Here is a 14,340-nt window from a genome sequence, read left to right as displayed (position 1 = left end):
ATGTTTTGTACTTGTTGCATGTGCACCACATTTACTTCATGTTTTATATCTGTATATATGCTGTAATTGTAAAGTTAATTAATTAAGAAAAAAATTGTTGCTCATGGCAAGTCCACAAGTCCAAATGACTCACCATCGCTGCCAAATTTTTGCCCCCCTCCCCCCCCCCCCCAGTGGAGGGTTATGAAACACGTATGTATTCAGTAGCAGCGATGGCGAGGCATGACAGAATCTCTGACCAGAGAGTTATTTATCGTGGCTAGTCTGCGCTTGACCGCGCGAGAGTTCAGTTCAGTTGCGAGGCAGTTGTTGTACGTAGCGAGTCGCGAGAGCATGTAGTTCGTACGTGCTAATAGCGTGTGCGAGACAGTCGGAGTTGTGTGTGAGGAGTCGGCGGGCGTCGACATGGGTCTCTGGTCAAGGTTCGGAACGAGGTATATTTTTTAAATAAGGTAATGAAGCAGCATTGCGCACATCTGATAATGTATGTTAACTGTAATTAATTTGTTCAAGAATTGCCCCAATAATAATTTTGTTTTCAAAGCTATCATTTTTTTAGAAAAGAATCATTACAATTGAAACAATATTTCCTTTGCTTTTCCTCCCATAATCAATTTAGCAGGTTGATCTTAACGTTAATTTTGTAGGGACTTAACATTATTGCACACGGCTTAAGGTTAGCGCAGCTATCCTTATAAAATTTAGCAGGTTGATCTTAACGTTAATTTTGTAGCGACTTAACATTTTTGCACATTTTTATTATCATTTAGTTTTATTACTGTGGGAAGCTAACATTTGGCACTTTTTGCAATTGTTATTCAATTCTTTTCATTTTCATATTTTTGTGGGAAGGTTACACTTGGCTCTATTCCCATTAACATTTGATTATTGTGTTTTCAAAATTTTCCGGGGAGGTTACACTATTTATCGTCCATGTTTCACTTCCATACATGGCTACACTCCATACAAATACTTTCAGAAACGACTTCCTGACACTTAAATCTATACTCGATGCTAATAAATTTCTCTTCTTCAGAAACGCTTTCCTTGCCATTGCCAATCTACATTTTATATCCTCTGTACTTCGACCATCATCAGTTATTTTGCTCCCCAAATAGCAAAACTCCTTTACTACTTTGTCTCATTTCCTAATTTAATTCCCTCAGCATCACCCGACTTAATTCGACTACATTCCATTATCCTCGTTTTGCTTTTGTTGATGTTCATCTTATATCCTCCTTTCAAGACACTCTCCATTCCGTTCAACTGCTCTTCCAAGTCCTTTGCTGTCTCTGACAGAATTACAATGTCATCGGCGAACCTCAAAGTTTTTATTTCTTCTCCATGGATTTTAATACCTACTCCGAATTTTCCTTTTGTTTCCTTTACTGCTGGCTCAATATACAGATTGAATAAAATCGGGGAGAGGCTACAACCCTGTCTCACTCCCTTCCCAACCTTTGCTTCCCTTTCATGCCCCTCGACTCTTATAACTGCCATCTGGTTTCTGTACAAATTGTAAATAGTCTTTCGCTCCATGTGTTTTACCCCTGTCACCTTTAGAATTTGAAAGAGAGTATTCCAGTCAACATTGTCAAAAGCTTTCTCTAAGTCTACAAATGCTAGAAACGTAGGTTTGCCTTTCCTTAATCTTTCTTCCAAGATTTGTCGTAAGGTCAGTATTGCAACACGTGTTCCAACATTTCTACGGAATCCAAACTGATCTTCCCCGAGATCGGCTTCCACCAGCTTTTACATTCGTCTGTAAGGAATCCGCGTTACTATTTTGCAGGTGTGACTTATTAAACTGATAGTTCGGTAATTTTCACATCTGTCAACACCTGCTTTCTTTGGGATTGGAATTATTATATTCTCCTTGAAGTCTGAGGGTATTTCGCCTATCTCATACATCTTGCTCACGAGATGGTAGAGTTTTGTCGGGACTAGCTCTCCCAAGGACGTCAGTAGTTCTAATGGAATGTTGTCTACTCCCGGGGCCTTGTTTCGACTCAGGTCTTTCAGTGCTCTGTCAAACTCTTCACACAGTATCATATCTCCCATTTCATCTTCATCTGCGTCCTCTTCCATTTCCATAATATTGTCCTCAAGTACATCACCCTTCCACCTTTCTGCTTTCCCTTCTTTCCTTAGAACTGGGTTTCCATCTGAGTTCTTGATATTCATACAAGTGGCTCTCTTTTCTCCAAAGGAATCTCTGATTTGCCTGTTATACGTCTTTATCCATAACTGCTTTGGTTTCCGCGGTCAGAGACAGCTACAATAAAAAAAATTCTGAGTACGTTGCTGTGTCGTATTACGAAGTAACTAGCAATGAATGATATTACGGCCACAGTTTCTACACTGTCGGGTGAAAAGTCGCTGCACTAACAAGGAGTTGTGTGACCTAAACGGAAGTTGGTAGGCGTGTTTCTACATCTGAAAGACGATGTCTATTCAGATTTCGCGCCAGTCGCATAAGAGTGGCGCTAGTAACGCCACTATGAGGATGCGAATCAGGTTTGTTTCAAATATACGCTGTAGCGGTCGACGAGCATTATTTACCTTTGAGATTGGGCGTAGTGAGTTGAAGTTGGTCAAGAATGCTTTTAAGGCAAAAAAGACGCCATTATAAACCTCAGTGCCGGAGGTCGTGTAATAGGGCTAGGAGAAGCAGGATGTTCCTTCTACTAAATTGGAGAAAGACTTGGCAGGAATGTAGCCACAGTACAAGATTTATGGCCGCGGTAGACACGAGAATGTACGGTCACTACCGAGATCGTTGGCCATTGTGTTCAGCGTGGTTCCCTGGCGCATCGCACTGCATTTGCACCAACGGTTTGAGTGCAGTTGTTGGCACGACGCTGACACAACGAACTGTTACGAATCGGTTACTTCAAGGACGGCTCCGAGATAGACGCCCTGTAGCGTGTATTCCAATGACCCCAAACCACAGCCAATTGCGAGTTCAGCAGTGTTAAGCGAAAGCTCATTGGTGAGCAGGTTGGAAGTCTGTTGTGTTTTCTGATGAAAGCCCGCCGCGCGGGATTAGCCGAGCGGTCTCAGGCGCTGCAGTCATGGACTGTGCGGCTGGTCCCGGCGGAGGTTCGAGTCCTCCCTCGGGCATGTGTGTGTGTGTTTGTCCTTAGGATAATATAGGTTAAGTAGTGTGTAAGTTTAGGGACTGATGACCTTAGCAGTTAAGTCCCATAAGATTTCACACGCATCTTTTTTTTTTTATGAAAGATGGTTCTGCCTCGGTGCCAAAAACGTCCGTGTGTTGGTTACAAAAAGGCCAATTGATGGTCTGCAGCCGACCTGTCTGTGACTAGACACACCAGATGTATACAAGGAGCTATGATATGGGGGTGAGAATTCATATGACCGTAGGAGTGGTTATCCTATTCACCCTGACTGCAAGTTTGTACGGCAATCTGGTGATTCGATCTATTGTGCTGCCATTCATGAACAGCATCTCAAGGGGTGTTTTCCAACAAGATAACACTCACCACAAACCGGACTTGTAACCCGACATTTTCTGCAGAGTGACGACATGTTGACTTAACCTGCTCTATCACCAGACCTGTCTCCAGTCGAGCACATCATCAGACGTCAACTCCAGCGATATTTACAATCAGCATTAACCGTCCCCGTATCGATTGACCAAGTGCGAGAGTTATGGAACACCTTCTCACAAACTAACATACATCACCTGTATAACACAATACATGCAAGTTTAGATGCTTGCATTCAACATTCAGTCGGCTACACCGGTTATTTATGTACCAGTATTTCGCATTTGCAATGGCTTACTTCGCGCTTACCTGTGATGTTAATCACTTAAATATGTTACCCCCAGAAATATATTCGAGAAATATTATTTCTCTACATTAATTATTTTTGGTGCTGTCATCTTTTTCCGTCTATGTACATACTGCGAAAGTAGGCAGCAAGCATTTTTCGAGTGAAGTAACGCCACCGGCTTGGCGTCCTTCTTTAAGTGCAACTGATTTGCTCTTCTTGGAATGAATTGTCAAGTGTTTCATCCACATTAAAAATATATTGAGCAGCATGAAGTTGCTTACCTTCCGCTATTTTAGCGTATGAAAACTCGTTTATGTTTACTTGTTTAAAAGCTTGTCTTGCCTTTCATATATGTTTCCTGAGACTAATATTAGGACGCCGTCTTTGCCTGCCGTCGCCGAATTACTTACAATGATGTATTTTTTCGCTCCCTGTAGATCGTTCCATGTAAATCCATAAAATCGGTTTTTCGTTTCAAAAACAAATCAAGGATTTATTATTTTTGCTCTTTTTTTGGACACTCTCCGTAAGCTTACCATAATTTTTCTGCCACCTACTGCACCTCTGTTTTTTCCAGGTTTTTTCTTTCAGCGTAGTAAGTGGAATATTAAATTGCTTTAGCGCTGCAGAAGAAGGCATCCTATCATCCTTTACCGGCGCAATGTTATTTTCCATCGTCATACCGTCCCATGCTTCTTGCTGTGATTTCTGGAGATATTCCGTAGGCATCTTGGTGGCCTGGTATCTGAGAGAATACCAAGAGGCAGCAGCAGACCGTAAAATACACCAGAACAGAGATGATTCTAATTAACGTTGTTTAATTAATTAAATATGGCTTGAGAGGGATAGAATGACGGATGGTAGCATTCTATGTGAAGGGATTTAGAGACCAGTCTGTAGCATTATGTGTGGTATACAGAAGTGACTAACTCTTACTGAGGTAAGCAGCTTAAAAATGAAATGTTGATAAGAGTGGCCGCCTTGACCACTTCTCCCAATCGGCGACCATGTCGGCATTAATAGTTCACAGATGAAACTATCAAAGAGAGGGAAACAACAAGGAATTATAGTTTTGAAGCAAAGATATGTTTAAATACTGACATTGTGGATAGTCTTACTCTGCGTTTGAGTGGGATAACGAGAGTAATGTCATTTACTTTTATCAGACGACCCAAAATCGCAACAAGCTTCCTCTGTCAAACTTGCTGACAACAGTTAAGATGTATATTTGTTGTGTACATAGTTCCGCGTAGTCAACGCGTACACAACTTTCCCACTAGAGCGCGCCCCGCTAAGCACAACAGCGCAGGCGCAGCGCTCGTCCGTCTCCGCACTACGAGATGGCGCTGTCGTAGAGACGGACCAAATTCTGCTTCCGCCGATCCTCGTATTAATATGTAACGCACCCAATGAGATTGCTGCTAACGTAGAACCTTTTCTCCTCGCGGATCACACTCGCGCAGTGATACCTGAACGCGCGAGGTATTATAACGAATGTACAGACCTCTGATCAGTCAGTCTGCATTAATCTGTACGAGTCTGAATTAGTCTGTACGAGTCTGCATTAGTCTGCACCAGTCTGTACGAGTCTGCAATCTGCATCAGTCTGCATTAGTCTGTAGTCAAGTTTCAGTCTGCACCTAATAAGATTACTGTATTCCTGTACATAGCCATGAAGATGAATGACTAGACACTTTGTCAAGTATCAGAGATATGTGAGAATAAGATGAACGTACCAAGACCAAAGGAACTTCAGATTGTCAACTATAAACAGCATCCAGAATCAAGTTACGTAATGTCTATGATTTTTATTATTTTAATAAATGTATGTGAAAATTAACCAAGTTCTGTTTAAAGTTGGTCACCGTCAATCTGCTACTCTAAGCGTGCAAGTGGCATTTCTATCGTCTGACCTAACGGCAGAAGATAAACACGCCACGATAAGACCACGAGACATATTGCTGACACTCGCCTACTTAGTTAGAGCGACAAGTCAAATAATCTTATTGTGTGTGTACCGAAGGTCTTACAGTACGCACACCACAATATTAGAGTAAATCTGACCACTTCCTGGAAGGCAACAGCACAGTTCAGGGCAAAAAATATGAAACGGCTTTATTTTTGAAATGGACGCTTTGCCCAACCTCCCCCACTTAACATTAGAGGCCTGTGTTAATATTTCCCCATTCTGAATTTTGTTTTATTTCCGTGTAGCGATGTAAACTGCCGTTTTACAGTCAACACTTCACGTAACTGTGCAATATTGTCTTTTCTGTACAATGACTTCGGTAAACATCAAGACTTTTTGAAATGTACGACAATTTACCTTAGACGAAAATGGTGCCTGTTTATAGTGCAGTGTTCTGCTGTAACTGTAACTAAGTGTAATGAAAAGACAAACATATAAATGGGAACTAGCAATTTTTTGAAATTAACACAGTCGTCGGAGAAATCATATTTTCGGTTCTTGCTACGTACAGAAGCTACCTCTGAGACGTACACATTGGACAACACTTACGACGCAACTTAAGACCTTGACCAATCATATTTCTCACTTTAATATTCTACTTCATGATATACAGTTGAACTTCTCCATATGAAAAATGAATTCTAGTGTCAGAAAAAAGGGTATACTATCATAATTGGAAACTACAATAGCATCATAAATTCAGTGATCTATCGTAAGAATATTCTCTTCAACCATTAACTCTTTAGTTACATTCTGTATTAGAAATCTTATAAGTAACAAACAACAGAAGATTCCCATCAGTCATACAGTGATTCATACAGTCGGATGGATGATAAAAGTAAACTAATTCTTTCCTTTTTCGAACATTATACTACACAATACTGACACAATTATTTACTGTAATTCAAACAATAAGTGACACAATTTACGGACGACGTAGTAATGCTATTATTCAGTGTGTATGTTTGTGGTTTCATCGGATATCATATTCCACATCACAACAAATCAAACTGCACAAGGAAGAAACTAATAATAATGTATAGTTGCACCCTAACATCTTGACGAAAGCGACTAATTACATTAAACGAATCGTTATTGTCCTCGTTTTCCCGATAAAAGCAATCTCAAGATTTCATCGGCCTCCTAACTGATACCATCACACTCTGTTATAGCAATTAACTAATGTGAACGAACACCTGGCCAGCTGTTCGATACTCAGATCGTCTTGAAGCGGTTGTTTATCCATAACGTAAGTGGTTCCTAAATATATATTTCTTTTTCTTTATAACGTAGTGGTAAAGAATTTGTCATCTAGTCTTAATAAAAGAAGAAATTTCACATAATTTCAGACATTTCCTCTACTTTTAGTTCTTTTATTAGAATCAAATGAATGATTTATCTTTTGAAGGTACTGGGGCCTTTCAGTAGGTCCTTGAAACCACAACATGGCAACGTAAACATAACGTACAAAAAGCAATTGGTTAAAGTGTCCACCCTTTTTTCTGCTTAATGTAAGAGAAACAAATTGCCATTAGCCAGTAACAATGTTGTTACACTAATGTTAATGCGTAATATTATGGGCACACAGTCGATATCTAAATTTCTCTTTTGTATCTTGTGCAGTTTTGTCACCACGCAACTGCGTTACACTCAAGAAAATTCGTTTAAAAAACTATAAATTTTTTAGTATGTACAAAGGTTTTGTTGAACTGTAAACACGAAATTCTCTCTCCATTATGCAGGAACGATTCCTTTTTCTTTTCGCTCATCAGGCTTCTGACTGGACTGATGGTGCCCGCCACGAATTTCTCTCCTCCAGTAACTTCTTCATCTTGAAGTAATACTTCCACCTGTGTCCTCAAAAATTAGTTCGATGAATTCAAATTTTGTCTTTCCCTACAGTTTCTACCCTTCTCAAGTCCTTCTAGCACAATAGAGCTCATTCACTGACGTCATCTCTCGACCTAATTTTCAGCATTGTTCTGAAGCACCGTATCACAAATACTCCGATTCTTTTGTTCCTGTTTACCCACTGTCCATAACCCATTACCCCACAACGCTGTGCTCCAAATGTTCAATCACAAAATTTTCTTATTCAAATTAAGGCAATTTTTGATAGCAGTTGACTTATCTTGGCCAGGAATGCCCTTTTCACCTGTGTTAGTCGCCTTTTTGTGTCCTCCTTGCTAGGTCCGTCATGGATTGTTTTTGCTTCAAAGATAGCAGAATTCCTTAACTTCGTCTGCTTCGTAACCACCAGTTTTGATGTTACGCATCTCGGTTTAGCCAGCAGCTGTGACCGAGCGGTTTTAGGGGCTTCAGTCCGGAACCGCGTTGCTGCTACGGTCTCTGGTTCGAATCCTGCCTCGGGCATGGATGTGTGTGATTTCCTTAGGTTAGTTAGGTTTAAGTAGTTCTAAGTCTAGGGGACTGATGTCCACAGTCCCATAGTGCTTAAAGCCATTTGAACCATTTTGAACCATCTCGGTTTTCCGTCTCTGTTATTTTCATTTACGTTACTTTTTTTTCCCCTTTACCGCTGTATCCACAACCTGTACTCATTAGACTGTCCATTGCTTTTAACAGATCTTGTAAGTCTTCTTACTTTCCTATGCCCACCTTTTACCATATTTCTCTTCAAGAAAACGCTCTGCAATATTTGAATGAATGCGTGATTGAGTATTTGCTTGTAAGTAGAGAATCGACGTAATTTTTCTTCTCTCTTATTCGTAGAGTATCTGTAATTATCAGTTGACTAATTTTTTACATCTGGCACATGGCCTTAACTGACCGTTGGCAATAAGCTTCCGTCTGCTTTTAAGAAGTACATCCTTTCACTGACAACCTTACAGCACTCACGGGAAGCTCTGATACGTTACATTTAGCTTTCTGTACGAATATAGTCAGAATCGTTTCGGTGGGAACAAGTCACAAAGTTAATGGAGGTTTCCCAGCACCTGCCGGATTTGGTGAAAGGCTGGCGCCGACAGTGCGTTTTCTCGTTGGACGCACCAGTCATAGCAGGGCAGAGGTGGCTTTCCAAAACCTTTGGCGAACACATCGAAGCTGTGCCCATGAACTGTGAGCACTCCTAGCAGAATGAGTACCATGATCGATTTATAATTCTGTGTGTGATAACATTCATGAGTATCTCTGCGTTTTCAAAGACTGACTTTTTGGTGTCTGGTTAGCGATCATGTTGCCATGGCACAGTTTTCTTTTCAGTCTTGGAACATCACGACTGTAGGTAAGCCATGAAGACTTCAGTAGTTTGAGAATCAGCGGTGATTATTAGAACCTCCGTCACTACGGGGTCTCAGTCTCTGGACCTATATTCATTGACATGCTTTTATCCATTAGTTGTCTTCATTTTCATGTAGCTTTGCTTGATTAACTGACGTAAATGTGAGGATTTCGGAAATATTTGGGACTTATTACGTTCCCAAGTGTATCTACTTTAGCATCGTGCTCATATATGTTGAATGTTCATCCTCCCTAGCCCCTGCCTCTTAATGAACCATAACGATAATTTTATCTTCTGTTGATACTTGCTGATTCAACTGAGAAAATTTATGTTGTTAGGCAGTCAATAAAGGAAGTATGGAAGACCCTGGGACACGAAGGTATCGCAATCTTACTACCCTCTTCAACAGAATCATAGATGAAGATATGCTCCCAGTAGTCTGGACAATTAGTGTCATTCTGAAAATCCGAAGGTGATGTAACAGAATGCTCGCAGTATCCATCAGATCAACTCCATTGTCACACCATGAAGATCTCTGAGCGTGTTGTTGACTCCAGTATCAGCGCAGTTGTTTCTATCACCCCAAATCAATGCGTGTGTGAGCCGTGACGCCATTGAGTCAATAGACCTGTCTGGCGCCACTGACTCAGGTGTAGTATCGACTATCCCTCTTGCGGCCCCCACTATCAATATCTATGAGGAAGAGTTGGTCTCTGTGGGTTGTGTCCTTAGAAGGTCTTTCCTTGCCGTTATATATACCGGGTTCGCTGGTCCGAGAAGGAGGCACGAAGTTTTTGGATTGGCGGTTGCGTCGCGACAAGAGGTGGTCACGAGATCCGAGCGGACGAAGCCACAAGCCGCGTAAGGAGGGTCTGCGTAGAGCGAAGCGTCGACTACAAGCAGCAGGCCGACCTCCCGTCCTTTGGTTGGCAACATTCGTGTCGGACGACGGCTCGTGGCCTGGTGCCCTCTTCTACTTGGCTTTCATCGGCTCCACTCAGTAACCGCTGCGACGCATCGTGGGTCCATGGAACTGCTTGCTGATGAAGGGAAGTAACATCCTGTAATCCTCGTGGTGATTTGCTTCATTGTCTATCTGCCCTCATTATTTTCTGGTTGGTACCCAACCATCAGAGTTTTACTCGGTCGGCTCCTTGGTCGTCAACAGAGGCAGTAGTATTGTACTAAGACATTAGTTATCGTTTGAAAATTTCTCCCGCTATTATATTACCTTCCCTTTCTGGTTTCTACCCGATCATTAATGGTCTAATTAATCAGCTCTTGATCGTAAATACAGCCTGAACAATTGTACTAAGGCACAGGTTACCGTTAATGAAAAGAAGGACCTTGTAGTTACATTTAGCTGTTAATCGGTTCGATTATTTGATTGTAATTCCATTTCTCAGTCATTAGTTACAATCTGAACAACCTGTTGCATCAAGCTGTTCGCTTCTGTGTTTGAAAGCCGAGTCATTATCGGTGTATTTTAGGTGCAACTTGTGGTTCTACCGAGTGAGTTACCTTGTAATAAGTTTTCACAAGTAATGTTTTAAGACGTTCCTTCAGAGCGGTCTTAGTAACTGGCATTCATTATAACTTTGTAAATATTAACAGCCAACTGCCACCAGGGCTTAAATCAAAATAAAATTGTCAGAAGGGACCGGTTGGGATCCAGTAGCACCTTGGTTGGCAACTGAAATCAGCAGGTAGGTTGCTTTGAAAAAATTGGCTTTAAGCACTATGGGACTTAACTTCTGAGGTCATCAGTCCCCTTGACTTAGAACTACTTAAACCTAACTAACCTAAGGACATCACACACATCCATGCCCGATGCGGGATTCGAACCTGCGACAGTAGCAGCAGCGCGGTTCCGGACTGAAGCCCCCAAAACCGCTGGGCCACAGAGGCGGGAGCGGCCTGTTACACTTAAAGTGCAGTTACTCACGGAGGTACGGTGTGGGCTGTAGTTATCGTATGGCAGCGAAACTTGGCAGATGTGTTACTGCTTTCACGTGAAACAGATTTATGCTAGAAAATATCAGTTCAGATTTTGGCCAACCGGTGTAAATTTGCCACTGTAGTGCGTCTCGTCGATACATCTGACGTTCATATCGAAGAAATTGTTAAGCAGCAGTTAATAATAAATCAATGTTGTGCCCTTCTCAGCTGTTTAAATTTTTCTGCCCAGACGACATTCCTAATCTATTACATATGGAATAATTTCTATACGTCATTCTTGTATTCATTTGAACCTGGTGGCCAAAATTGGGACAAATTTTTTCTAGCGCAAATTGATTTCGCATTAACTTGTTAGAATACCTAATACGTTTCACTACCATACGATAATTAAAGCCTTCAACGGACCTCTGTGAGTAGTTGCACTTTTGTTATAACCACTTGGTAGTTACGGCAAAGACTGTTTTTACAAACTTGTCGTGTGCAGATTAAGTAACGGAAGATTTATCCCTCATTTCGGTCATCAGTCTTTAGATTTATTCGATGCAATCAGCCTGGAATTCCTTACTGAACAACATACTGGAAACTGACGATCGAAAATATTATGACCACTGCCCAAGGCGAGACTGAATGCTGCCTGGTGAACCTGCATGCACGTGGTGCCACAAGAAAGTATGTAACTGGAGCAGAGAAGAACGAGTAATCGTTATAGCGACGATACTTGCAACAAATGGGTAAATAAACTGACATCAGCGACTTTGACCAAGGGCATGTTGTTATAGTTCGCCACCAGTGAGTAGCGAGGCTGGTCGGCTGTGACTTGCTACAGTCGTAGGTATCTGCGGTAGGTGATTGAATGTCACTGAAAACACTAGTATGAGACAAAGTGTGTTATCACAGAACGTAGAAACTCGCGTAGAGCCATCCTGATTTATGTTTCCTGTGATTTCTCTAAATCTCTCGAGACAACTACTGGGATGTTTCCTTTGAAAGGGTACAGCCGTTTTCCTTCCCCACCCTCCACATAATCCAAGCGTGTGCTCACTCCCTAATGACCTCGATTTCGACAGGATGTTAAACGCAAGCTTCCTTCCCTCCAAAGAACATGGAGGCTGGAGGTCGATGGTTCCCTTCCCAGTAAAGCACGATAGAGATGTGGAAGATCTAATGGCAGAGTATAATCCTCATGCAAGCACACACTCTGGCGTGCATTGTTAAACATGCGGCTCTGCAGCAGTCACTCTCCACGCATTTTGATGCAGATCCCACAACATAGTCGATCACATCTGCTGTGTGGCACCGAGATGTAATCGTATATCAATGGAAACGTGTCAGCTGACTGGATTAATCATGTTTCTTGGTACGCTAGATCGACAGCTGTGTCAGCGTATTCCGTCATCCAGGCAAATGGCTGTTGGAGTCACACATTGTGCCATGGACGCATACCACGCATCATTTTACTATGGGGCAAATTCTCCTGGGCTTCCATGGAACATGGCACCATGGCAACTCAGTACTACGTGATTATTATGGACCACTTCCATTGCTTCATGCGATAGCAATTACCAGCTACATAAATGTCCATGTCACAAACAGCGTTCGTGTTACAGTGGTCTGAGGAACATGATGCAGGACTCGTGTCAGTATCTGGGACAGCAAATTTACTTAATCTCAGTCGAATAGCACACATCTGCCGGCCGGTGTGGCCGAGCGGTTCTAGGCGCTTCAGTCCGGAACCGCGCAACTGCTACGGTCGCAAGTTCGAATCCTGCCTCGGGCATGGATGAGTGTTATATCCTTAGGTTAGTTAGGTTGAAGTAGTTCTAAGTTGTAGGGGACTGATGACCTCAGATGTTAAATCCCATTGTGCTCAGAGCCATTTGAAGCACACATCTGGCATGCTATTAGGGGCATTGTCCATGGCCTACACCCTCTGTATCCTATTTTCCTGAAACTGCTTGACATTTGTGTAGACATTTGGTGATACATACTTCTGGAACCGGTAAAGCACTTGTAGAATAGGCCATACAGAACTACTGCTGTATTGAGTGCCGAAAATGGATCAACATGCTCCTAAGCAGGTGGTAATACTGCTTTGGCACATTTTCAGAAGGGGAATAAAGGTGAAGTGTTACCAGTCCGCACTGTGGCCAAATTTACTCGAGATGGCAGTTCTCGTGGGGGGTCCACCCACATCCTCTCCCTGGGTGCAGATGTGGCAATATGACGTGGTATCACCACCCCCACTCCTTCCGCCTCTTCAATTTCCCCTCCCCACCCACACTCCACCCCCTCCCATACCCCATTTCCCATCCCCTTCTCCTCCCATATCCCACTTTTGAATTGGTGGGAAAAAGCGTCAGTTAATGCTGAGCTACTTGGGAGGAAAGACTGTAGTCTTTATTTACTGTAGTGGTGAGTGTGTTTCTGGTAGTGCTACCCTACTTCTGAACCATTTCACAACCGCCCCCACACTTGATCCCATCTCTGCTCCCACTTTTTCGAACACTCGTGTATGCATGTTCACATCAATGTCTGAAGACCCACTCTTCTAGTCCATGGCAGACTGTGCTAGACATTATCCAGGGCCTCCCCCTGCCCGTTCATGTGAGCTGGTGGGAGTGGAAGGTACTGTCACTGTAGTTCGAGGGAAATGTGTTCAGTCGGTGAGATGTTGGTGTTGGTCAGAGAGGAGTTTAATCACTGAATTATCTGTAAGCAAACAGCTGAGCACTGCATCCACAACCTCCTACAAAAAGAATGGAAGCAGGTGATGATGGACGAGTGTAATGAGAATACTTTTCGGAAAATAATGCTGATGCACTGGGATGGAATGAAGATGCATTTCACAACCCATAGAAACTATTGTCTGCACCAGAGGAGTTTGTGTTTTTTGAAATTGCTGGTCAATCCACAGTGCAGGCGGCAGGTTCCCAACCCTGCCACAGCCCCCAGGCGTCGATCTTTACTGGCCGCATGTGTCTGACTGTTTACTGTTGGAATTCACTACAGATGCTTCCCACTGCATTGCTATAGGCCTTATACGACAACCACTCGGTAACCGTTGTGCTCTCTTTATTTTTCATCAGTTTCGTCCTATTCCACTACCCCTGAGAGGTTACCTTGGTGTAGTTTCTGAGGATTTGTACACGGATACATGGTAAGAATAATAGGACGGTAAATTGTCACTCAAGTGTAGGAAGAGTTGCCTCCTACCGAACTACAAGTGAAATAGCTGCTCAGCAACTTTTACACTGTTATATGGTAAGACGGGACGATGGCAAACTATCAGTGAGGTGTAGGAAGAATTACATCCTACCTATCGACAAGTGTATTGCAGCTGGGGAAAGTGTTCACACACACACATGAC

Source organism: Schistocerca nitens, chromosome 5 (genome assembly GCF_023898315.1).
Source record: "Schistocerca nitens isolate TAMUIC-IGC-003100 chromosome 5, iqSchNite1.1, whole genome shotgun sequence".
In the NCBI taxonomy this organism is placed as follows: Eukaryota; Metazoa; Arthropoda; class Insecta; order Orthoptera; family Acrididae; genus Schistocerca; species Schistocerca nitens.
Note: the sequence above shows the minus strand (reverse complement) of the source record.